The sequence below is a fragment of the Cnephaeus nilssonii genome (genome assembly GCF_951640355.1).
Source record: "Cnephaeus nilssonii genome assembly, chromosome: X".
Classification (NCBI taxonomy): Eukaryota; Metazoa; Chordata; class Mammalia; order Chiroptera; family Vespertilionidae; genus Cnephaeus; species Cnephaeus nilssonii.
In genome coordinates this window covers 36,533,809-36,560,120 of record NC_137071.1, presented here as the reverse complement: position 1 = coordinate 36,560,120, position 26,312 = coordinate 36,533,809, and positions in this window count along the sequence as shown.

Here is a 26,312-nt window from a genome sequence, read left to right as displayed (position 1 = left end):
TTTTTAATTCAGGTTTCCTTTTTTACATCACTTTTTTTTAAAACAAACTGCAAATTTAATATTTATCTTAAGAACATACTAGAACTTATATATCCAAATGCATGCTATACTCTTCAAAGTAGTCCCCATGGAAATATATATCCTATATAATAAAAGGCTAATATGCAAATTGTCCCCTCGGGAGTTTGACCATTTGCTATGACATGAGCTGACCAACCAGGAGGTGGCACAGAATGAAGGAAGACCCAAGCCAGTAGCCGGAAGGCCCTGGTCAGCCCTGATTGCCAGCCAAGCCTAGGGACCCTACCCATGCACGAATTTCATGCACTGGGCCTCTAGTACATATATATATATATATATATATATATATATATATATATATATATGTATTTACTATATATGTATTATATATGTATCCTTATTATGCTGCTATTTCTCAGAATATTTTTGAAATGCTGCTTTTGAAACTTCCTTCAGAGCCAGTTTATGAATTATACAATTAAAAGTTACATTACTTCCTTATATTTCAAAGGTAATATATACAATATACACCAGCTATACAACATATTAGCTACATAATTTACATAAATCATACTAACCTAATAAATCAAAATACAATCGTATTATTATTAAAGCCCTTTCTCAAACCACCCTTTGAGACTTTTCTCAGGCTAGATTCAAGACCATCTCTTCCCTCTTCTGGCAGAGAGGAATATATAGGTTCCTCTCTGCCAGAAGATGCACCAGGTTGAAAAGTGTTGATCATCATTTGTTTCAAAAAGACAGATTGAACTTACCCCAATAAAATTTATTAGAATACTACATTTGACCAAACTAGGCAGCTAGATTATAAGATTCATGACAGCAGGCACTTTGGTTCACTGCTGTGTTCCTAGTGCCTAGAACAATGTCTGACACATTATAGTTGCTCAATAAATATTTGTTGAATGAATGGATGCATTAATGAAATTCCTTTAAGAGTTCTTATGGATGAACATAGATAGACAAATATGAATACCAAGGTGATGGCTATATTGTAAATAAAAGCATGCTTCTATCTGACAATGAGGCCACGGGATCACTGTTTGGCAGTGGTTAACAAAGATTCTGATAGTGGTTATAGCATGTCTTGAGGTTAGGAGCTAGTTTGCTTAGTATGACTTTAGAGGCTGATACCATGCTCCTTGTGGAGCAGTTTACATGACCATATTCCATTTATAAAAAAAGACCTCTAGTACAGGCCAGGTGGCTTGCAAATAAGTGCCATGGAGTTTTATTTTCAAGGGTAGTTATTGAAACCTGTTGATTTAAAGTGGCTTAGGCTAGATCACATATCAATCTAATGAAGAATGGATAAGCTTGGGTCTGAGATAAGAGAAACACAATGCCAGGTCCCTGCACTGTTGTGGAATTTACACTATCCAAAGCTAAAATTAGTCCTGCAATCTTCCTCCTTGATACTACCACCTTCCACTAAACTAGAAAATCCAGACCTTGAGGCCCTCTTCAACTCCCCAACTAATTTGGAAAAAAATCTTTATTGTTTCTCATAGTAGTAGTAGTAGTAATGGTTGTATAGTCTAAGAAGTAGTAGAATAAGCAGTGGATGTGAAATACAATTAGTAGTAATGCTAACAATGTTATTTAACACTTATTGTGTGATTAATACATTATATGTACTATGCAACCTATTTACATGTGATATCTTTTTTAGTCTTCTTCACAAATCTATCAAGTAAGCAATGCTACTGCCCCCATTTTACAGATGAGGAAACTGGGGCTCAGAGAGGTTAAGTCACTCAGCTAGTCAGAGGTCTAAGCCCTTGACTGCCTAACTCTGAAGTTGAGACACTGAAGCACAAAATAATGCTGCCTCTTCATATATGGTATTGAGATCCCTCCTACATTGCTCTTCTTTCTCAGGATTGCTGTGGCTATTCGGGGTCTTTTTTTATTCCATATGAAATTTTAGAGAGTTTGTTCTAGATCTGTGAAATATGCATTTGGTATTTTAATGGGGATTGCATTGAATATATAGATTTCTTTGGGTAATATGGACATTTTAATGATGTTGATTCTGCCAATCAATGAACAGAGTATATTCTTCCATTTGTTTATGTCTTCCTCTATCACTGTGGAAAACAGTATAAAGTTTCCTCAAAAAAATTAAAAATGGGATTTCCATTTGACCCAGTAATTCCACTTCTAGAAATATATTTCAAGAAATCAGAAAAGCCAATCAGAAAGGATATGTGCATCCCTATGTTCATAGCATCACAATTTACAATAGCTAAGATTTGGAAACAGCCTAAGTGCCCATCAGCAGATGAGTGGATTAAAAACTGTGGTACATCTACACAATGGAATACTAAGCTGCTTTAAAAAAGAAAGAACTCTTACCATTTGCAACAGAATGGATGGACATGGAAAGCATTATGCTAAGTGAAATAATCCAGTTAAAGAAAGATAAATATCACATGATCTCACTCATTTGTGGAATATAATTAACAACATAAACTGATGAAAAAAACGATCTAGAGAAATAGAAGCTTCAAACAGACCATCATACCTCAGAGGGAAGGCAAGGGTGGAGGTGGGGGATAATAGATCAACCAAAAGGACTTGTATAACCAATGGACACAGACACTAGAGGGAGTGAGAGCATGTGCTGGGGGGTGGGAGTGGCTGGGGAGAGGTCACTGGGGGGAAAAGGAGACATATGTAATAGTTTAATTAATAAAGAGTTAAAAAAAAGAATGCTGCTTCCTTAGCACTATTCTCTGTTATCTGACCCATAGTTCCCCTGACCCATAATAGAGCTACAAGAAAAATCTGAAGAGCCACTGTAATTGAAATCTTGAAATGATTCAATTCTACTTTTAGCATTAAATAATCATGGCTGCAAAGCAACATAATCCTAGAGACTGAACATCTGTGTTAAGACTTCAATGACTATATTTTTCTGGAATATTCCTTTAGAAATGTTTTTTTGAACCTTTCTTCAAACAAGGTGAGGTTTGTGCATACTTTGATGTCTTTCTCAATTGATTATGTGCCATGTGTGACATGATCCTTCTGCATGTGGTTTGAGTTAGGTGGAAGCATTATACATGCCTGGGATACTTGGCAAGCCCTCTAGAGTTTCCCCTAGCAAGTGCACTGAGGAAATAGCAGCCCTGGGGTGACTGGAATGAGATGACTGATTGGCTAGGTCACACCAGAACCTCCATTGAGGAAACAGCCTTTGCCTGACAGGACATTTGTGTTTTTCTAACCATTCCTTTGCCTTCTACCTGGATATTTTCTGGTTTGGGGGACAGATTCCAGAGACACCCAATGAACTTCTTGTGCCTTGTAGCTTAAGAGTTTTAGGAACTCCTAGCCTAAAAAACTAGCCCAGGGTTGCTTTGGCCTTACTTTCCTGCTACAAGCCACCTGAATTCTACCTGCTATACCATGAAAACATTCGGAAACTGAGTAATGTCATTGGCAGGTGCCTCAGTGCACATAATTGGAAGGGACCACAATTCCAGACAGTTTTATAGCTTTGGCAGGATATATACAGATTGAATGTAACCTCTTGGCCGTGTTTGTGGGAGATGGCTGCAGAGCCCATCAGCAAATCTGCCATGTGGCCAAGTACATGTGAGTGATGGAAATAGGACTGTAGTAAGAGGCCAAGATTGGTAATTGGGGAGGATACACTAAAACCTGAGGGGAATCCATGAATCTCCAACATCTGTGAGATGGATCAGATGAAGCTTCAGGGCAAAACGCAACAAAAAAGCATCCAGCTGATATAGGCATATAAGGAAAGAAGTAAGACCTAATCTTACATTGTGGCCAAGGGAAAAGTTATAGATGCCCAGTATGCTTTAACATCCAAATTAAGAGATAAAAATACAATAGGAGTATTTCAGAGTTAGACACAAGTCTATTTATGGCATCATCTTTCCTTAGTCCACCATGAACTCCACCAACTATTCCAAAAAGTAGTGCAAACTGATGCTATTCTATCTTCACCTTTCAGTGCAAAATTCACTTGCTCCACTAACAACTGAGAATATCACCTTCCCATAAACTTCTTCTAACACCACTTGTAGGAAAAGAAACTAAAAAGTTGATAAAGTTTAGAAGGAATGGACCAGATAAGAGGTTATTACAATATTTTAAACTAGAGGCCTGGTGCATGAAATTCATGCACAGGGGTGGGGGTGATATGTGTGTGAGTCCCTCAGCCCAGCCTGCACCGTCTCCAATCTGGGACCCCTCGAGGGATGTACAACTGCCCGTTTAGGCCCAATCCTGGTGGGCAGTAGGACATCCCTCTCATAATCCAGGACTGCTAGCTCCCAAACTCTTGCCTGCCTGCCTGCCTGCCTTATTGCCCCTAACCACTCCTGCTGCCAGCTTGATCACCCCATAACCACTCCCCTGCCAGCCTAATCAATGCCTAACTGCTTCCATGCTGGCCCGATTGCCCCTAACTGCCGTCCTCTGCCAGCTTGGACACAACCCTAACTGCCCTCCCCTGCTGGCCCAGTCACCCCTAACTTCCCTCCCTTGCCAGTCTGGTCACCCCTAATTTGCCCTCCCCTGCCGGCCCGATAGCCCCTAACTGCCCTCCCCTGCTGGCCTGGTCACCCCTAACTGCCCTCCCCTGCCAGCCTTATAGCCCCTAACTGCCCTCCCCTGATGGCCTGGTCACCTCTAGCTGCCCTCCCTTGCCAGTTTGGTTCCCCCCAACTGCCCTCCCCTGCAGGCCCAATCACCCCTAACTGCCCTTCCCTGCAGACCTGGTCCCTCCCGACTACCCTCCCCTGCTAGCCTGATTGCCCACAACTGCCCTCCCCTGCTGGCCATCTTGTGGTGGCCATCTTGTGTCCACATGGGGGTGGCCATCTTTGAACACATGGGGGCGGCCATCTTGTGCATTGGAGTGATGGTCAATATGCATATTACTTCTTTATTATATAGGATGAGAAGCTACGAAGGCATAAATGAGGGTGGTGGTAATGAATATATAAAGGAATTGCTGGTTGTAAGAAAGATTATAAATAGCTACATGTTTGGGGAATTGACTTGATTTAGCAGGGCTATGGAAGAATCAGAGATACTTTTGAGGTTATTAGTTTTAGTGATTGGGAAAGTAAAAATGGTGGTGCCAGTAATTGGAACAGTGAATTCAGGAGAAAAAAAATTCCTAGAGCAAAGAATATGAGTTTGAAGTGCCATATGGAGAGACAGAACAGGCAATTTGAAATTCCAGTCTGGTATTCAGGAAAATTTTTAGGTGGAGATAAAAATTCAGGCAGGTATCACTTGCTTGCTCCTTCACCTAAGTCTAAACCTTCTGGGTCCCAATCCCTACAAGCAGAGGCCCTAAACAAAGGATATTTGAAACTTTTCTTCTTCCCTCTGCTTTTCACTGTTATTCTTCCCCACTCTGCCCTCTAATTATCTCCAGAACTGGATAGCAGAGAAACCTAGTTAGCCTCTTTGTCTATCCTAAGCATTCACTGTAAGTGTCTAGTTTAAAGAATGTTTTTGTTGTTGTTGTTTTGATTTTTTGTTTTTTGTGGGTTTTTTTGTTTGTTTGTTTTTGTTTTTTGTTTTTTGTTTTGCATAGGACTTGACATTTTATTAAGAATTTCTTTCTTGGGAGACTCATGCTCCAAATACATGTCATTTGCTATTAATAAGTGATCCAAGAAGATAACATTTGTAGAAAATTTCAACTGTTTTAAACGTTATTTATGCCAATAAAAATACTATGCCTGACACAACACTACAAAGTAAAGATCAGGTGAGTGCTACAGAGTTATGGTGACCATATTTTCTGAAGCAAAAATTTGGCATTAGTTTCTGATTTTTAAAAAAATGATGTTCTTAAGTACTCTATAGTTAAATAATACAATTTAGGAAATGCCACTGGAATGGTGAAACATTTTTCATTTTTAGGAAATTTGGATTGTTTCTAAGGATAATACAAAAATCCTCTTCCTGGGAAATCTGGGAAGTACATGGGTGTATTGCTAATAACACAATGCAAACTTAATGTTTTTGTACACTAAAAATTTTGTTTTTTATTCCATAACTTTCAGGTTGGGATGCCTGACAGTCGTGGTATTTTCCCCCTCTCTAAAAAACTTTGAAAACCCAAAAGTATTGAAGGTCAGAGGGAGAAGTTACCTTAGAGATCAATTAACCAACCACTTTTTTTAATATAAAGAAACTTAGGGTCAGAAATAAGAAATTAGTTGCCCAAGGTTGCACATCAAGTCAATGACAGAACTGGGACTAGAATCTGAGGATTTTCACCTCCAAAACATTTTTAAATTTGTTTTTATTTCTTTTTAAATTGGAGTTAAGGTACAGTATAGTTTCAGGTGCACAACCCAGTGATTGGACATTTATATAACTTACAAAGTGATCATGCTGATAAATCTAATACCATCTAACAACATATATGGTTATTATAATACTAGAGGCCTGGTGCACGAAATTCGTGCACAGGGGGGTGTCCCTCAGCCCAGCCTGCACCCTCTCCAATCTGGGACCCCTCTCATAATCCAGGACTGATGGCTCCCAACCGCTCGCCTGTCTGCCTGCCTGATTACCCCTAACCACTTCTGCTGCCAGCCTGATCACCCCCTAACCAATCCCCTGCCAGCCTGATCGATGCCTAACTGCTCCCCTGCCCACCCAATTGCTCCTAACTGCCCTCCCCTGCCAGCTTGGGTCCCCCCCAACTGTCCTCTCCTGCAGGTCTGGTCCCCCCCAACTGCCTTCCCCTGTAGGCCTGGTCCCCCCTAACTGTCCTCACCTGCAGGCCTAATCACCCCCAACTGCCTTCCCTTGCAGGCCTGGTTCCCCCCAACTGCCCTCCCCTGCAGACCTGGGTCCCCCCCCCCCAACTGCCTTCCCCTGCAAGCCATCTTGTGGTGGCTATCTTGTGTCTACATGGGGGCAGCCATCTTTGACCACATGGGGACCACCATCTTGTGTGTTGGAGTGATGGTCAATTTGTATTTTACTTTTATTAGATAAGATTATTTACTATATTTTCTATGTTGTACTATACATCCAAATGACTATGCTGTACCTGCTAATTTGTACTTCTTTTTCTTTCAATTCTTATGGTTGAAAGTATTACATATGTCCGTTTAATCCCCCATTGTCCTCTCCCAGCCCACCCCCACCCCAGCCCAGGCCTTCACCACACTATCGTCTGTGTCCATTGGGTATGCTTATATACATACAATTACTTCGGTTGATCTCTTACACCCTCTCCACCTGCCCATCCTCCCCTGCCTTCCTGGTTTGACAGTCTGTTCAATGCTTCTATGTCTCTGGATCTATTTTTGTTCATCAGATTATGTTGCTCATTGTATTCCACAAGTGAGTGAGGTCATGTGATACTTACCTTTCTCTGACTGCCTTATTTCACTTAGCATAATGCTTTCTGGGTCCATCCATGCTGTTGCAAATAGTAAGAGTTCTTTCTTTTTTACAGAAGCATAGTATTCCATTGTGTATATGCACAACAATTTTTTAATCCACTCATCTGCTGATGGGCATTTAGGCTGTTTCCAAATCTTAGCTATTGTAAATTGTGCTTCTATGAACATAGGAGTGCATATATCCTTTCTGATTGGTGTTTCTGATTTCTTGGGATATATTCCTAGAAGTGGGAACTGGGTCAAATGGGAGTTCCATTTTTAACTTTTTGAGGAAACTCCATAATGTTTTCCACAGTGGCTTCACCAGTCTGCATTCCCACCAGCAGTGCACGAGGGTTCCTTTTTCTTCACATCCTCTCCAGCACTTGACGTTAGTTGATTTGTGGATGATAGCTATTCTGACAAGTGTGAGATGGTATCTCGTTGCTTTGATTTGAATCTCTCAGATTATTAGTGACTTTGACCATGTTTTAACATGTCTCTTGGCCTTCTGTATGTCCACTTTTGAAAAGTGTCTATTTAGGTCCTTTGCCCATTTTTTGATTGGATTGTTTATCTTCCTTTTGTTAAATTGTATGAGTTCCCTATAAATTTTGGAGATTAAAACCTTATCAGATATAACATTGGCAAATATGTTCTCCCATGCAGTGGGCTCTCTTATTGCTTTGCTGATGGTTTCTTTTGCTATGCAGAAGCTTTTTATTTTGATGTAGTCCAATTTGTTTATTTTCTCCTTTGTTTCCATTGTCCTAGGAGATGTACTGGTAAACATATTGCTATGACATATGTCTGATATTTTTTTGCCTATGGATTCTTCTAAGATTTTTATGGTTTCTCATCTTACATGTAAGTCTTTTATCCATTTTGAGGTTTTTGTGTGTGTATTGTGTAAGTTGATGGTCTAGAGTTCAGTAACATAGCATGATAAAAATTTACACCCACAAATCTATGGCATTTTTTAAATACCAATAATGAACTCACAGAAACAGAAACAAAAAAATTCTATTTACCATTGCAAAAAAAATTAAGATGCCTAAGAATAAACTTAACTAAGGAGGTAAAAGACCTGTACTTAGGAAACTACAGGACATTGAAAAAAGAGATAGGAGAAGATATAAATAAGTGGAAGAATATACCATGTTCATGGATTGGTAGAATCAACATCATTAAAATGTCCACACTACCCAAAAAAATCTATAGATTCAATGCAATCCCCATTAAAATACTAATGGCATATTTCACAGACCTAGAACAGACTCCAAAAATTAATATGGAAACAAAAAAAAAACCCAAATCGCGACAACAATCTTGAGAAAAAAGAACAAAGTTGGGCCCTAACCGGTTTGGCTCAGTGGATAGAGCGTCTTCCTGCAGACTCAATGTTCCCAGGTTCGATTCCGGTCAAGGGCTTGTACTTTGGTTGTGGGCAGCTGATCGATGTTTCTCTCTCATCGATGTTTCTAATACTCTATCCCTCTCCCTTCCTCTCTGTAAAAAATCAATAAAATATATATTTTTAAAAAGAACAAAGTTGGAAGGATCACAATACCAGATATCAAGTTATATTACAAAGCCACTGTTTTCAGAACAGTGTTACTGGCACAAGAACAGACATATAGACCAATGGAACTGAGCAGAGAACCCAGAAATTGACCCAAGCCATTATGCTCAATTAATATTTGATGAAGGAGGCAAGAGCATACAATTGAGTAAAGACAGTCACTTCAATAGATGTTTTTGGCAAAATTGGACAGATACATTCCAAACATTGTTTTTCCCCAAACACCAAGCCTCAATTTGTGCAACAGATGTTACTCTCCTTCTTCTTCACACCTTATCTCCACTCTTTCCTTTGGGAATCCCTGGATGAATGAGGCCCACTGTTAAGAGGACACAGTACAAAAATGCAAAACCCCCTTAATGCCTATCATCTCAAATTTCTTTGATATACAGCAGCAGAAATTCCTTCCCTCACCCAAACATCTTTCCCTCTTCTCAGCTGAAACAACAACACCTCTGTTATAGATGTCTGAGGGTTGAATGGGACATCAGGGGGAAACACAGGTGTAATTTGGATACCTGCTATCCCCAGCATTGTATTGTCAGATAATTACAAGTTGAGAAATTTGCACATGCCTAGATTGCTTGAATATTAGCATATCTTCTGCTTTCCAAGTTTCTTCCAAAATTGTTAGAAGGAGCACGCCTCCTATTCAGCTGCAAAAATTCACTATTAGTAGAAAATTCATTAATGGTTATACTTTATTCGTTGAGGGTTATTCAACTCCTCTATATGGTTAAGAAGGATAATAATATTACTTTATATATATCTTGTAAGACTTGCCAAAATCAATACAACAGGACTAGGATCCAAGATTTACGCTTCACATATCTGAGGTATTGTCTCTATTTTACACTGCCTCCCAAGGCTAACAGAAAAACCAGTGGTCAGGAATGGAACAGGGGTGGCTCACATTCCCACAACTATGACTTCTTTAATGGAGCAAGCACCTATAATTCCATTAATTATGCATGAAATTTTAGAAGTTTACCTTCAGACTCTATGAGCATTTGAGCTTCTTTTTTCCCTATTTACATTTTTTATTTTATTTTTTATTATTTATAGTATTACAGATGTCTCCCATCCCCCCTCTTTGTGCCCCTTCATCCAGCCCAGCCCCATTTCTTAATTCATCTGTCTATCATCAGAGCCTAGGATGTGGCCAGTAAGTACAATCACAAACACTCATATAAATATAATACATGAAACACAGAATTTATTCTTGTATTATTATTTATTGTTATTGTATTATTTTCCATATGTACAACTGTAAATCTACTTTTGCCTACCTCGTGTATATATGGAACTAAACTGAAAGAGTAGGTACAATAGATTATATAGCATTGGGATAAAGGGAGGCCAAGACCAGATTGTGGAGGGTTTTGAATGACACTCCTGGAATCTAGAGTTTCAAACATAATCTGTGCATCTTTTTGTCTTGTACAAAACAAAACACCTTCAAAATTGGGGTATAACTTTATGACAAGTAGGAATTTTAATAATCATCTCCCCTTTAGTTCAGTGCCTATAGAAGACGTATTCAGCCTTTCTTTATATTTGAGGAATCCATAGTCCCCAGGCACTCACTATACTATGTTGCAAGTAATTTGATTAAAATATTGCATATACTTTGGGCCTGGGACCAAGTGTGAGAAATATCACCCTATCAGACAAACCATTGAGGCAGCCTAAGGTAATGGAAACTGGTGTTTTGGATTAAATATGTCTCTTTCCATCTCTGTTTTTGGTGCCTTCAAAGGAATAAACAGAGAGCATATAGCATTAATACCTTGGAGTAAAAGAGACAAGAAAGACAAAATGAAGAGGATATGGAGATATGTTCCAGTTTTTAATTCAGATTCCATTTGAGATACATACAAAAGAAAACTTTCAAGTCAAGCATACTCCACAAGCTTGTATGTTCCATTGCCACCAACCAAGCATAAAATATCTACTCTTTTTTTAAATTTATCTTTATTGTTGAAAGTATTACAGATATCCGCCTTTGTTGCTGTTTTTGCTTGTTTGTTTTTCCCATTGATCCCCTCTAGCCCACACTTGCCCCTCCCAAGCTTTCACCACATTATTGTCTGTGTCCATGGGTTATGCATATGTGCATATAAATTCCCGAGCTAATAATTCCTCCCCCACCCTCCACACCTACCTTCCCTCTGAAATTCATATGTTCCATGGTGCTATGTCTTGGATCTATTTTGTTCATCAGTTTCCTTTGTTTGTTAGATTCCATATATGAGTCAGATCATAGATAATTATCATTCTCTGACTGGCTTATTTCACTCAGCATAATATTATCCAGGTCTATCCATGCTGTTGCAATTAGTAAGAATTCCTTTTTTTTTTTTTTTTTACTGCTGCAATGTATTCCATTGTGTAAATGTACCACTGCATTTTTATGCACTCATTGGCTGATGGAAACTTGGACTATTTCTAAATCTTAGCTATTGTAAATTGCACTGCTACAAATATAGGGTTGCATATATTCTTTCTGATTGATGTTTTGGGTCTCTCAGGATATATTCCTAAAAGTGCGATCACTGGATCAACGGTAGTTCTATTTTTAAATTTTTTAGGAAACTCTATACTGCTTCCACAGTTGCTGGACCAGTCTCTATTCTCAACAGCAGTGTACTAGGGTTCCTTTTCTCCACATTCTCGGCAACACTTGTCATTTGCTGATGTGTTGATGATAGCCATTCTGACCGGTGTGAAGTGGTACCTCATTGTGATTTTAACTTGCATCTCTCTGATGATCAGTGACTTTGAGCATCTATCCTACCTTATAATAGAGAAACATGCAAATTGACCGCACCTCCGCTACGCCCACGATTGGGCCGGCGGGAGGCTGGGGGGCGGGACTCCGGGTGGCCTATCTGGCCGTTGAGAAGATCAAGATGGCGGCGCCCAGTCCTCTTAGTTCCGGGGGTCCCTGGGGAGATCGGCAACCTGGGGGGGCATGGCCAGGCCCATCCAGCCGCTCCCAGGGTCCCTGGGAACATTGCAGGCATGTGGTTGCTGAGACCCAGACCAGGCCTCTGGCCACAGATTCATAGCTTTGTGGAGACCTAGGGCAGGGATCTGCCTCATCTGCAGAGAGACAGAGGTTCTGCAGTGCCCCCAAGATGTGGGTGGGCCCAGCCAGGGATCAAGGGGCATGGAAGGACTCCTGGCAGAGGGGCAAGGACCCTCACCCCTGAGGCAGGGGTTGAGGGGTGGTGCCACCTCAGTGGAGGGGTGCTGCACTGCAGGGTACTGGACTGACTGATGTGATTCAGAGAAGTGCTAATGGGCCTAGCTCAGGTGGCCTTCACACTTCAGAGGCAGTGACTCCTGCCTTGACCCAAAAGCAAGCTCGCGACACCCTGCCCCATAGAAGAGCATGCCTAGGCAGTGAGTGGGAAGCCTTCCACCTGCTTCAGAGAAGGGGGGGCAGTAAAGAATGGGGGGAGAGGAAAGAATGTGGAGCATCTGCAATGAAGAGGTGCTTGAGAAAGAGGCTTGGAAGCCTGACTGGAAGGTTTGTTCTGTTTGCTGGGCCACTGCCCCTTAGGAAGCACAAAGAGCATGGCTCTGAGGGCTTCCTGTGTGCTGAGTCAAGTTCCACAGCCAACTGGAATTGGCCTCAGTTTCCTGGTCTGTGAAATGGATGAAGCGTGTCCCAGTGCCTTCACTGAGCTTTGATGGCCAATTGAGATACTATATAAAGAAAATGAGGGAAGAAGTGAGAAAGAAAAGGAAGAACAAGCAAAAGAAAAGAAAGACTGAAAGGAACCTGTAAACCCATTGTCACTTAAATAGGGAATATAGTCAATAGTGTTTTAATGATGGTATGATGCCAGGTGGGTACTAGAAATATCGGGGAACACTTTGTAAAGTATATGATTGTCTAACCACTATTCTGTAACTAATATAAAACCTGAAACCAATACAAAATAATGTTGAATGTAAAGAAATGAAAATTGGAGTGAAATTTTTATAAATTTCAAAGTTTAAATAAAAGCTGTAAAGGAAGGAAGGGGAGAATAAAAAGTGTTTTTCATTTTGCCACTTCATTAAAAAGACAGTTGTCTTTATATGGTGCTTTTATACTTTTCTAAGTCATTATCTCATTTTAATTTCCGGGCAACTTAAAGACAAGATAAGTATTCCCTCCACTATTCAAAGAAAGGAAATCTTGGTGTCTGGTCCTAATGATTCAATCGTCAAGCCCTTATTGTAAAGCAGGGTTAGTAAAATTTTCTGTGCAGGGTCATATCTATACTAATAAAAGCCTTGGGGGTGATCAGGCCAGCAGGTGAGGGTATTTGGGGGCAATCAGGCCCACAGAGGAGCAGTTAGGGGGCAATCAGGCCAGCAAGGGAGCAGTTAGGGGGCAATCAGGCAGGTAGGTGAGCGGTTAGGAGCCAGCGGTCCCGGATTGTGAGAGAGATGTCCAACTGCAGGTTTAGGCCCAATTCCACAGGGTACTGGACTGACTGATGTGATTCAGAGAAGTGCTAATGGGCCTAGATTCCACAGGGATCGGGCCTAAACCTGCAGTTGGACATCCCCCGAGGGGTCCCATATTAGAAAGGGTGCAAGCTGGGCTGAGGGACACCCTCCCCAGTGCATGAATTTCATGCACCGGGCCTCTAGTCTATATATATAAAGAGGTAATATGGAAATTGTCAGGGACGCTGTAACATCACGACCACTCAGGAGAAGGCTGTGCACACAGGTGGGTGGGAGGGGATTGTGTGCGCGGTGAGGCAAGCCATGGATGGCGCAGACACGGAGAGAAGAGGGCCTACCAGCCACCACAGCTGCAGGGAGGCCCGGAGAGAATAGGGCCTGCCAGCCACAGCACTCCTGCAGTCCAGCCTCTACATGTGAGCTGCAGAGGAAACACCTTTTCTGACCGTTCATTGGCTAAGCTCCTAGTACGCCACTCACAGTGTTCTCGGCAACTTGGGTAATAAGAATCTAAGAAGGTGATCTAGGGTTTTTCCACCTCACCCTTGGAGAGAAAACGAAGGTCTTCTGCTGGAGGGGCTAAGAAATGTCATATCCTGTCCTAGCCAGTTTTGCTCAGTGGATAGAGCCTTGGCCTGTGGACTGCAGGGTCCAGGTTCAATTCTGGTCAAGGGCATGTACCTAGGTTTCAGGCTCCTCCATGGCTGGGGCCCAGGTTAGGGCTCATGCAGGAGTCAACCAATCGACCACCAAGGCGCAGGTACTCAATGCAGGAGCTTCCCCCAGCCTGCAGGCCCCAATCGAAGGCCCTGGTGGTCAGTGTGCATCATAGCAAAGGGTTGCTCTAGTGGTTCCGGTCATTCTGTTGTAACAGTTGCTTAGGTTTTTATATATATAGACTAGAGGCCCAGTGCACAGATTCTTGCACTGGTGGGGTCCTTCACCCTGGCCTGCAGGGACCGGGCTGAAACTGGCAGAACAATATCCCCCAAATGTGTCCCTCTCACATTGATGTTTCTCTCTGTCTTTCCCTTGCTGCGAACCAAGATCAACAGTAATTAATATAAATGCAAGAAGTCCTGTCAGAAGGCTGAATTGGGCTCTTTGATATTCACAGGGTGAATATTTGCATTTTATTACCTATTGCTGACTCAATGGCCTAAAGCAAACTTCCCCAAACCTGATAATCTTATTGTTTACTAAACATTACCATTGATATGTCTGTTTGCATAACTAAAAGGCAATTGTGTATTCTAGTAAATAAAAAAAGCGAGAATGGAGACTCAGTGGAACTTGATTACTACAGTTAAGCTTTCCCTGGCTTCCCCCCATAATTCCAAATTAATATTTCTTGTCTTGTGTTTTAATTTGAGCATCAGCTATTTCTCCAAGACTTTGAACCTGAAAGCCATGCTGGCTGTGGCTTTTCACATTCCCTCTCTCTTCCATGCTCTCTAAAAATCAATGGAAAAATATCCTTAAGTGAGGATAAAAAGGAAGAAAGGAAGAAGGAAAGAAAGAGAGGTCATATCCTATGAAAGAGACTTCTTGAAAATGCCTAAAGAAAGTTTGTCATTTTTTTGTGGTGAACGGACTGGACTCGGTGTTGATGAAAACACTTTGGTGGCTGCAGCAGCCAGTAGTGGAAGCAGCAGTGGGGTGATGCAGGCAGCACCTTCCCCTGATCAGTCTAATTGCCTCCCACAGAGGGAGGCTAGACTGCGGCTTAGGCCCACTCCCCAACTGCCCTCCTCTGCCAGCCTAAGCTGTCAGTAGGACATCCCCTGAGGACTTCCAGACTGTGAGATGGGGCAGGCTGGGCTGAGGGACAACCTGTGCACAAATTTTCGTGCACCAGGCCTCTAGTCCTATCTAATAAAGATGGAATATGCTAATTGACCCTCACACCATCACAAATATGGCAGCGCCCACAGCCAATAAGGAAAAAATATGCTAATTGTCTGCCATGCCCTCAAAGATGGCAGCGCCCACAGCCACAAGATGATGGCACCCAGTCCCATCAGCCCCCCAGCCACCCAGGGCCGGCCCAAGGGACAACCAAACAACTGAACAGCAGGCTATGTGGGGTGACCAGGCTGGCAGGGGCACTGTTGGGGGTGACCAGGCCTGCAGGGGGGGCAGTTGGGGGCAACCAGACTCGGGGGGGGCAGTTGGGGGTGATTAATCTGTCAGGGGGGGGGCAGTGGAGGGTTACCAGGCCCGGAGAGGGGGCAGTTAGGGATTACCAGTCTGGCAGAGGGGGGTAGTTGGGGGTGACCAGATAGGCAGGCAGGTGAGCAATTAGGAGCCAGGGGTCCAGGATTGTGAGATGGATGTCTGACTGCCAGTCTAGACTGGCAGTTGGACATCCCCTGAGGGGTCCCGGATTGGAAAGGGTGCAGGCTGGGCTGAGGGGACCTCCCCGTGCACAAATTTCATGCACCAGACCTCTAGTATATATATAAAAGCCTAAGACACCATTAGACTGTTTGACCATTTGACTGGTAGCTATGATGCACACTGACCACCAGGGGACAGATGTTCAATGCACAGGCATGGAAACATGGAACAGACTGATGAATCTCAGATGGAATTAGGGAGGGATTACCAGTCTGGCAAAGCGGGATAGTTGGGGGTGACCAGGCAGGCAAGAAGAGATTAACCAAAGATCATATATGCATACTAGAGGCCCGGTGCATGAAATTCATGCACAAGTGGGGTGCCTAGGCCGGGCCAGCAATCAGGTCCTATCAGGTTCCCCACCTCCCAGCCTCTCCACCTCCTCCTTCCCTCACTGCCAGAGCGCTGAAATCATGTGGTTCCCCGCCTCGTCCCCTCCTCCTTCCCTTGCCACATGTGTCTGCAGCCACCCACCCCCGGTTCCCCATCCCAGGCCAGGGGCCTGCTGGCAAGTGGAAGGGACCAGGAGGTTGTCCAGCAAGAACCATTGTCGATTGGGGCCTGCAGGCTGGGGGCAGCTCCTGCATTGTGTACCTGTGCCCTGGTGGTCAGTGTGCATCATAGCAAAGGGTCATTCTAGTGGTTCTGGTCATTCTATTGTAATGGTTGCTTAGGTTTTTTATATATATAGACTAGAGGCCCAGTGCACAGATTCCTGCACTGGTGGGGGTCCCTCACCTTGGCCTGTGGGGACCAGACTGAAACTGCAGAACAACATCCCCCAAGGGGTCCAGGATTGCAAAAGGGCACAGGCCAGGCCGAGGGACCCCACCGGTGCACCAATCCGTGCACCAGGCCTCTAGTTTCTTTATATGTCTCTTGGCCTTCTGTATATCCAATTGAGAGATGTGTCTATTTAGGTCCTATGACCATTTTTTTAATTGGATTGTTTATCTTCCATTTGTTAAAGTGTATGAGATCATTATATATTTTGGAAATTAACCCTTTATCAGATGTATCATTGGCAAACATGTTCTCCCATGCAATGAGCTCTCTATTCACATTGTTGATGGTTTCATTTATTGTGCAGAAGCTTTTTATTTTTATGTAGTACCATTTGTTTATTTTCAACTTAGTTTCCTTTGCCCTAGGAGATATATCTGTAAACATACTACTATGAGAGATATCTGATATTTTGCTGCTTATGTTTTCTTCTAAATTTGTTATGGTTTCAAGAATTACATTTAGGTATTTTATCCATTTTTAGTTTATTCTCATGTATGGTGTAAGTTGGTGTTCTAGTTTCATTTTTTTGCAAGTACTTGTCCAATTTTCTAACACCATTTAGTGAAGAGACTGTCTTAACTCCAATGTATACTCTTGCTTCCTTTGTCAAATATTAATTGAGCATAATGTCTTGGTTCAATTCTTGGGTCTCTGTTCTGTTCCACTGATCAATATACCTGCTTTGTGAAAGTACCAGTCTGTTTTGAGTACAGTAGCTTTGTAGTAGAAATTCATATTTGGTATTGTGATTCCTCAAGTTTTGTCCTCCTTTCTCAAGATTTCTGTGGCTATTTGTGGCCTTTTTTGTTTCCATATGCATTTTCAAAGTGGTTGTTCTAGATCTGTGAAATATGCCATTGGTATTATAATATGGATTGCATTGAATTTATAGATTGCTTTGGGTAGTATAGACATTTTAATGATGATGATTCTACCAATCCATGAACACGGTATATTCTTCCACTTGTTTATATCTTCTTCTCCTGTAGTTTTCTGAGCACAGGTCTTTTACCTCCTTAATTAAGTTTATTCCTAGGTAGCTTAATTTTTTTGTTGCAATGTAAATGGGATTGTTTTTCTAGCTTCTCTTTGTGTAAGTTCATCATGGGTGTATAAAAAAGCCATAGATTTCTGGGTGTTCATTTTGTATCCTGTTACATTGTCAAATTAATTTATTAAGTCTATTAGTTTTTTGATGGAGTGTTTAGGGTTTTCCATATACAATATCATGTCATCTGTGAATAATGATAGTTTTACTTCTTTTCTAATGTGAATCCTTTTATTTCTTCTTCTTGTCTGATTGCTATGCCTAGCACTTCAGACTATATCAAATAGGAGTGATGGAAGTAGACATTCCTGCCTTGTTCCTGTTCTTAGGGGAAATGGTTTTACTTTTTGCCCATTGAGTATGATGTTAGCTGTATGTTTGTCATATTAGGCTTTTATTATGTTGAGATATGATCCCTCCATTCCCACTTTGCTGAGAGTTTTTACCAAGAAAAGGTGTTGGGTTTTGTCAAATGCTTTTTCTGCATTAATTGCTATGATTATGTGATTTTTGTCTCTCAATTTGTTTATGTGATGTACCAATGATGGTACAATATCTGCAAATCACGTTTATTGATTTGCAGATATTGTACCATCATTGCATCCCCAGAATAAATCCCACTTGTTCATGGTGTATGATCTTTCTAATGTAATGCTGGATCCGATTTGCTGGTATTTTGTTGAGAATTTTAGTATCTATGTTCATCAGTGATATTGGCCTGTAATTCTCTTTATTTCTAGTGTATTTATCTGGTTTTGGAATTAGGGTAAAGCTGGTTTCATAGAAAGAGCTAGGAAGTGTGTATTACTCTTGAATTTTTTGGAATAGTCTGAGGAAGATATGTTTTAGTTCTTCTTTGAATGGTTGGTACAACTTCCCTGTGAAGCCGTCCAGACTGGGGCTTTTGTTTGCTGTAATATTTTTGATTACTGCTTCAATTTCATAGGTAGTTATTGGACTATTTGGGTTTTTTTATTCTTCCTGATTGAGTTTTGGAAGTTTTATGTTTCTAAGAATATGTCCATTTCGTCTAGGTTGTCCAGCTTGTTGGAATAGAGTTGTTCTTAGTGTGTGTTTTTTATAATCCTTTGTATATCTGTGGGGTCAGTTGTTATTTCACTTCTTTCATTTATGATTTTGTTTATTTGGGTCCTCTCTCTTTACTTCTTGGTGAGCCTGTCTAGGGGTTCATCCATCTTGTTATCTTTTCAAAGAACCAGCTTTTGGTTTTATTGATCTTTTGTATTGGTTTTTGTTGTTGTTGTTTGTTTGTTTGTTTCTCTTTTATTTCTGCTCTAATCTTTATTATTTCCTTCCTTCTGCTTACTCTGGACATTTTCTTGTTGCTCCCTTGCTAATTTTTTTAAATTGTAGTGTTTGATAATTTATTAGCATTTTTTCTTGTTTTTTGAGGTAGACCTGTAGAGCTATGAACTTCCCTTGTAGGACTGCATTCATTGTGTCCCAGAGATTTTGGATTGTTTGTTTTCATTGTCATTTGTTACCAGGATGCTTTTTTAAAATATTATTCTCTATTTTTTGTTTGTTTAAAGTATTACATATGTCTCCTTTTCCCCTGATTGACCCCTACCCAGCCACACCCACCCTGTAGGACAATCCCCCACCGCCCCAGTGTCTGTGTCCATTGGTTATGCTAATATGCATGCATACAAGTCCTTTGGTTGTTCTCTTACCCCCACTCCCCTGCCTTCTCTCTGAGGTTATACAGTCTGTTCAGTGTCTTTTTGACTCTGGATCTATTTTTGTTTAGCAGTTTATGTTGTTCATTATATCCCACATATGAGTGAGATCATGTGATATTTATCTTTCTCCAACTGGTTTATTTTGCTTAGCATAATTCTCTTCATGTCCATCCATGCTGTTGCAAATGATAAAAGTTCCTTCTTTTTTATAGCAGCACTAGAGGCCTGATGCACAAAATCCATGCAAGGGGCTTGACCCTTCGCAGCCCCTGCTCTCTTGGCCCTCGCAACCCCAGCTTCGTCAGGAAGGTCATCCAGCTTTCTGGTCTAATTAGCATATTACCTCTTTATTATATAGGATAGTATTCCATTGTGTAGATGTACCACAGTTAATAGGATGGTTTTTATTTCTTCTTTAGTCTCATTGGTAACCCAATCATTGTTTAATAGCATACTATTTAGCCTCCAAGTGTTCAATTTTTTTATTTTTATTGCAGTTGACTTCTAATTTTATTCCATTGTGATCTGAGAAGATGCTTGATATGATTTCAATATTCTTCACTATCAGTCTGTGTGAGTCCTTTTCTCTGAAGTAGGTCTCTTGTAGGCAGCAGATATATGGGTCATGTTTTCTTATCCATTCAGCTACCCTATGTCTTTTTATTATTTTATTTTTTTTAAAGTACATTTTATTGATTTTTTACAGAGAGCAAGGGAGAGAGATAGAGAGTTAGAAACATCGATGAGAGAGAAACATTGATCAGCTGCCTTCTGCACACTCCCTACTGGTTATGTGCCTGCAACCAAGGTACATGCCCTTGACTGGAATCAAACCTAGGACCCTTGAGTTCACACGTCGATGCTCTAGCCACTGAGCCAAACCAGTTAGGGCTACCATATGTCTTTTATTGGAGCATTCAATCCATTTACATTTTAGGATATTATTGATAAGTACTTGCTTGTTGACATTTTTATTCTTTATATCTGTGTTCCTTCTTCACTTTTTATTTCACTTTTAACAGCAATACCTTTAGCATTTCTTGCATTGCTGGTTTGGTGGTAATAAACTTCCTTAGCCCTTTTTTTGTCTGTGAAGCTCCTGATTGCACCCTCAATTATGAATGACAGCCTTGTTGGGTATACTATTTTTAGATTCAGTCCCTTGTTTTGCATCATGTTGTACATTTCAGTCCATTCCCTTCTGGCCTGATATGTTTCTATTGAGAAATCAGGTGATAAGTCTTATGGGAGATCTCTTATAGGTAACTTGAGGTAATGTTCTGTCTCTCTTGGAGCCTTTATGTTTCTTACTCTGTCATTGGTGTTTGCAATTTAATTATGATGTGTCTTGGTGTTGGTCTTTTGGGGTTCATCCTATTTGGGATTCTGTGTGCCTCTTGGACTTGTGTGAGTTTTTTTCTTCCCCAAATCAGGGAAATTTTTTGTCATTATTTCTTCAAGCAAGTTTTCTATTCCTTCCTCAGTTTCCTCTCCTTGCAACCATATCATGTAGATGTTGTTTTGTTTCATGTTGTCCCAAAGTTCCATAGGCTCTCCTCCTGCTTTTTAAGTTTTTTTTCCAGTTGCTGTTCTGCTTGGGTGTTTTCTTATACCCTGTCTTCTAGCTTGCCTATGCAGTCCCCAACTTCTTCTAGTCTACTGTTGATACTTTCCATTGTGTTCTTTATTGTAGCAATGTCATTTTTCATTTCCTCTTGATTCTTACACATGTTGAATTTGTCTTACATCCTTTTCAGCATCCTCTTAACCATTGCTCTGAATTATTTCTCTGACATATTGTTTTTCTCCATTTCATTTACTTCCTTTTCTGGTGATCCCTCCTTTTCTTTTGTATGGGGTTTGTTTCTTTGTCTCTCCATTTTTGCTATTCCTTTGTGGTTGTTTCTATGTATTAGATCAAACTTCTATGTCATCCAGATTTTTTTAAGTTTGTCTTATATAGTAGATGTTTTGTGGAAACCAGTGGTGCAATCTCTCAGGTCTTCTGGGCTGCATATTCTAGTGATGCCCCCTACTTGGGATATTTGGGTTCCCTTGGTGTAGCTGGGTCTTGAATGTTATTGTCCCATTCGTGGATGGAGTTGCCTCTCAGGATGTCTGGTTATATGGCTCACTCTCTACCACATTGACTGGACAGCAAAAAATACTACACGACAAGACATGTAACAAAGTGAACAAAACATGAATGTACTCACGACACCAATAACCCCAATAAAAGTGACCACAAGAAAGAAAGTTAAGAGAGAGAAAAGAGAACAAAAATTATATTGAAAAAAAGAAGAAGAAATGTAAGAGAGAAAAGAGAAAGAAGAAAAAAGAATGGGGAAAATATACATATCTGGGGAGAAAACACCACAAAACAAACAAACCAAAAAATTCAAACAATAAGCACCCAGAAAAACAGGGGTGACAGAATTTGTAGAGGCAGTGCTTATATCCAGAAAGTAAAGGAATTGAATGAATGAGGGAATGGCCATGGATCATTATAGAGGAGGTAAATAGAGAATGGGTGGATAAGAAGAAAAGTAAAAAACAAAATAATCAATAAATAAAAAATAAAACAAAAAAATTTTAAATTTATCTTTATATTCATTTGTTTTTGGAAAAGGAGGATAGAGGAGAGAGCAGATAGTCTTGAGTTTAATGAGTGAAACTCATTAAGCAATTAGGAGAAGAAGAGAGCAAGAGAGGAGATGAAAAAACAAAAGCATAAAAAATTGGCTAGAGAAGAAAGAGAAAAGGGAAGGGTACATGGATTTGGAGCAGGGTAGAGGAAATTAGATATATGAGTAAGCCAACAGAGACTACAATATTAATAATACTTCTGTAAAACAAATAAAGACCATCAATTTTAACAAGGTTAAAAAGAAATGAGAGAGAAAAATTAAAGCAGGGACAGGAGAAAAGAAACAGGATGAAAAAGGGAGAAGTGTGGAAGAAAAGGGTGGGAAAAATTAAAAAAAAATAATGATTAAAAATAGAATGAAGAAAATAATATGAAAAATAAAAGATTAAAAAAATAATAAAGAAAAACAATATTTTTTATCTTTTAAGTGAAGTGTTGTTCACTTCAACTGAACTCTAATGTCCCATGGAGGCAGGTGTAAGACCCCTCTCTACTGTTCTGTCTGACACTCTCAGTTTCCTGTTAGGTATTCAGCACCATGTTGAAGTTCACAGTGATCCACCATTCCTCTGTGTCTGTCTCCACAGCCTTGGCTTCAAGCAGGCAGGACCAATCTGCCTGCTTTTTCTGTCTGCATGCTGTCAGTCTTGTTTACTCAAGCACTATTTCTGACATCTGCTTTACATGGGGGTGTTGCTTATTAGTTTCTGGGACCAAATAGCCTCTCAACTCAGTCCCTGAGGGCTCACTGAGGCTATCCAGAGTCTTTGTTTCCTTTGCAAAGCTTGAGGCTGGATGCAGCTGCACTAGTTGTCCTGTGGTTGCTGGGAGGGGCTGACTCTTCAGGAGAAAATGGCTGCTTAAGGTTGGAGGTTCTGGATTGTGTCAATGCCAGATTCCTGGTCACCTCTCCCCATCCTGCTCCTCTCCAAGCCTCTTCCCAGCCTCCATCAAACTGAACCTCCACCTGCACCACAGCCTCAGTGAGTGTTTCTAATTGAAAGGTCCTATGAACTGGGTTTAGTGAATAAGAGCAAGGAAAATACAAAGGTAAAGCAATCATGCCACTGTGAGTTTCTCTCCCCCGCTCCCCCCACCCCCCGGTACTGCACAGCTCGCACAGTTCTTCAGGCTGCCTTTCTGGGTGCAGCCTCTTGTGGCTGTAGACTTAGACCTAGATTCCCCAGCTGCCAGAAGCCCTGTGGACCTCCCTTCCACAGTTGAGTGCTACACGTGTCCCCAAGGGATGTGGACTTGGTGCAGCTCGGGTTCCTTCTGAACCTCTCATCCCAGTGGTTGTGCATCTCTCTCTCTCCAGCCCAGATCCCAGATCCTACCATTCTAAAGTCGTCCTCTGCCCTTTCTTGCCATGGGTTGTCTCACCAGCTGTGTGTAATTCGCCAATTCCAGGTGGATGTTATTCTATTTCATTGTTCCTTCTGATCTAGAGGATTCCAGGCCTCTATCTGCTCCATGAGAAGGTACCGAACATGTCCACCTATCCGGCTGCCATTTTGATACCTCCCTGACTGTTTTTATTGTAGTTGATTTCCAGCTACATGCCATTGTGTTCTGAGAAGATGCTTGATATGATTTGAATCTTCTTTAACTTGTAGAGAATTAGTTTGTGTACTAAGATATGGTCTATCTTTGAAAATGTCCCATGTGTGCTTGAGAAGAATGTATATTCTGTACTTTACGGGTGAAATGTTCTTTAAATGTCAATTATTTCCATCTGATCCATTGTGTCCTTTAGGATCACTGTTTCCTTGTTGAATATTTATCTAGAAGATCTTTCCAATGATGTCAGTTGGGTGTTAAAATCATCTACTATGATTGTATTGCTGTCAATCTCTTCCTTGATATCCTCCAGAAGTTTTTTTATATGTTTGGAAGTTCCTGTATTGGGTGCATATATGTTTACCAGAGTTATATCTGTCTGTTGTATTGATCACTTGAATATAATGAAGGGTGATAATTGTCTCTCGTTATGGCTTTGACTTTGAAGTTTATTTTGTCAGATATGAGTATTGCTACACCAGCTTTTTTTTCCATTTGCATTTGCCTGGAAAAAAATTTCCATCCCTTCAGTTTTATTCTGTGTGAGTCTTTTGTTCTGAGTAGAGTTTCTTGTACACAGCATACATATGAGCCATGATTTCTTATCTATTCATCTACTCTATGTATATTGAATTAAGCTTGTAAGCCATTTACATTCAAGGTTATTATTGATAGGTACTTATTTCTTACCATTCTTATTGCTGTGTCTGTGTTCTTCTCTTTCTCTCTATTTCTTCTTCAGTCTCTTTAGCATTTCTTGCAGTGCTGGTTTTGTGGGAAAAGTTCTTTTAGCCTTTTTTGTCTTTAAAGCTCTTTATTTCACCTTTGGTTTTGAATGATAATCATGGTAGATAGAGTAGTCTTGGGTTAAGTCTCTTGGTTTTCATTACTTTGTATACTTCATGCCACTCCCTTCTGGCCTTAAGTGTTTCTATTGAGAAATCAGCTGACACTCGAGTGGGAACTCCCTTGTAGCTAACTTTCTGTCTCTCTCTCATAATTTTTAGGATTCTTTTTTTGTATTTAATGTTTGCATTATTATGTGCCTAGGTGTGGGTCTTTTGAGGTTCATCTTGACTGGGAGTCTCTGTGTTTCCTAAACTTGAGTGACTTTTTTCTTAACCAGGTTAGAGGAATTTTCTGCCATTATTTCTTCAAACAGGTTTTCTATTCCTTACTTGGATTCTTTTCCTTCTGGGACCTCTATGATGCAAATGCTGTTGCATTTCATATTGACCCAAAGTTCCCTTAAACTTTCCTCCTGCTTTTTAATTTTTTTTCCATTTGTTGCTCTGAATGGGTGTTTTTTCCTACCTTGTATTCTAATCCAGTGATTTTTCCCAGAGCTTCTTCTAGTCTACTGATGAATCTCCTAGGGTGTTCTTTATTTCATTCCATTTCCAATTGATTCTTATTTATTGTTTCAACATCACTTTTCACGTTAGTGTAGCTCTTTTTAAGTCCTTTATCATTGTCATTAAGTTCCTTGTAGTTTTCACTGAAATGTTTTTTTTAAATAAATCTTTATTGTTTAGATTATTACAATTGTTTCTCCTTTTTCCCCCCCATATCTCCCCACCACCCGGTTCCCACCCCCCCCTGCCCTTACCTCCCCACTGCTGTCCTTATCCATAGGTGTATGATTTTTGTCCAGTCTCTTCCCATACCCCCCACACATACACCCCTTTCCCCCTGAGAATTATCAATCCACTCCCATTCTATGCCTCTGATTCTATTATGTTCACCAGTTTATTCTGTTCCTCAGATTTTTAATTCACTTGACTTTTAGATTCACTTGTTGATAGATATGTATTTGTTGCTCATAATTTTTATCTTTACTTTTTTCTTCTTTTTCCTCTTTTTAAAGAATACCTTTCAGCATTTCATATAATACTGGTTTTGTGGTGATGAACTCCTTTCGCTTTTTCTTATCTGTGAAGCTCTTTATCTGCCCTTCAATTCTGAATGGTAACTTTGCTGGGTAGAATAGTCTTGGTTGTAGGTTCTTGCTATTCATCACTTTCAATATTTCTTGCCACTCCCTTCTGGCCTGCATAGTTTCTGTTGATAAATCAGCTGATAATCATATGGGTGCTCCCTTGTAGGTAACTAACAGTTTTTCTCTTGCTGCTTGTAAGATTCTCTCTTTGTCTTTTGCCCTTGGCATTTTAATTATGATGTGTCTTGGTGTGGTCCTCTTGGGATTCCTTTTGTTTGGGGTTCTATGTGCTTCCTGGACTTGTAAGTCTATTTCTTTTACCAGGTGAGGGAAGTTTTCGGTCATTATTTCTTCAAATAGGTTTTCAGTGTCTTGCTCTCTTTTTCTGGCACCCCCATAATTCTGATGTTGGTAAGTTTGAAATTGTCCTAGAGGCTTCTTACACTATCTTCAACTTTCTGAATTCTCTTCTCTTCTTGCTTCTCTGGAGGAGTGTCCTTTGCCTCTTTGTATTCCAAATCTTTGAATTGATTCTTGCGTTCCTCTAATCTGCTGTTGGGTCTCTGTATAATATTTTTTAATTCAGTCAGTGTATGTTTAATTTCTAGTTGGTCCTTTTTCATATCCTCGAGGGTCTCATTAAATTTATCGGCCTTGTCCATGAAATTCTTGAAAAACCTTATAACCGTGGTTTTGAACTCTATGTCCATTCATTTGTTCTCCTCCATTTCTTTC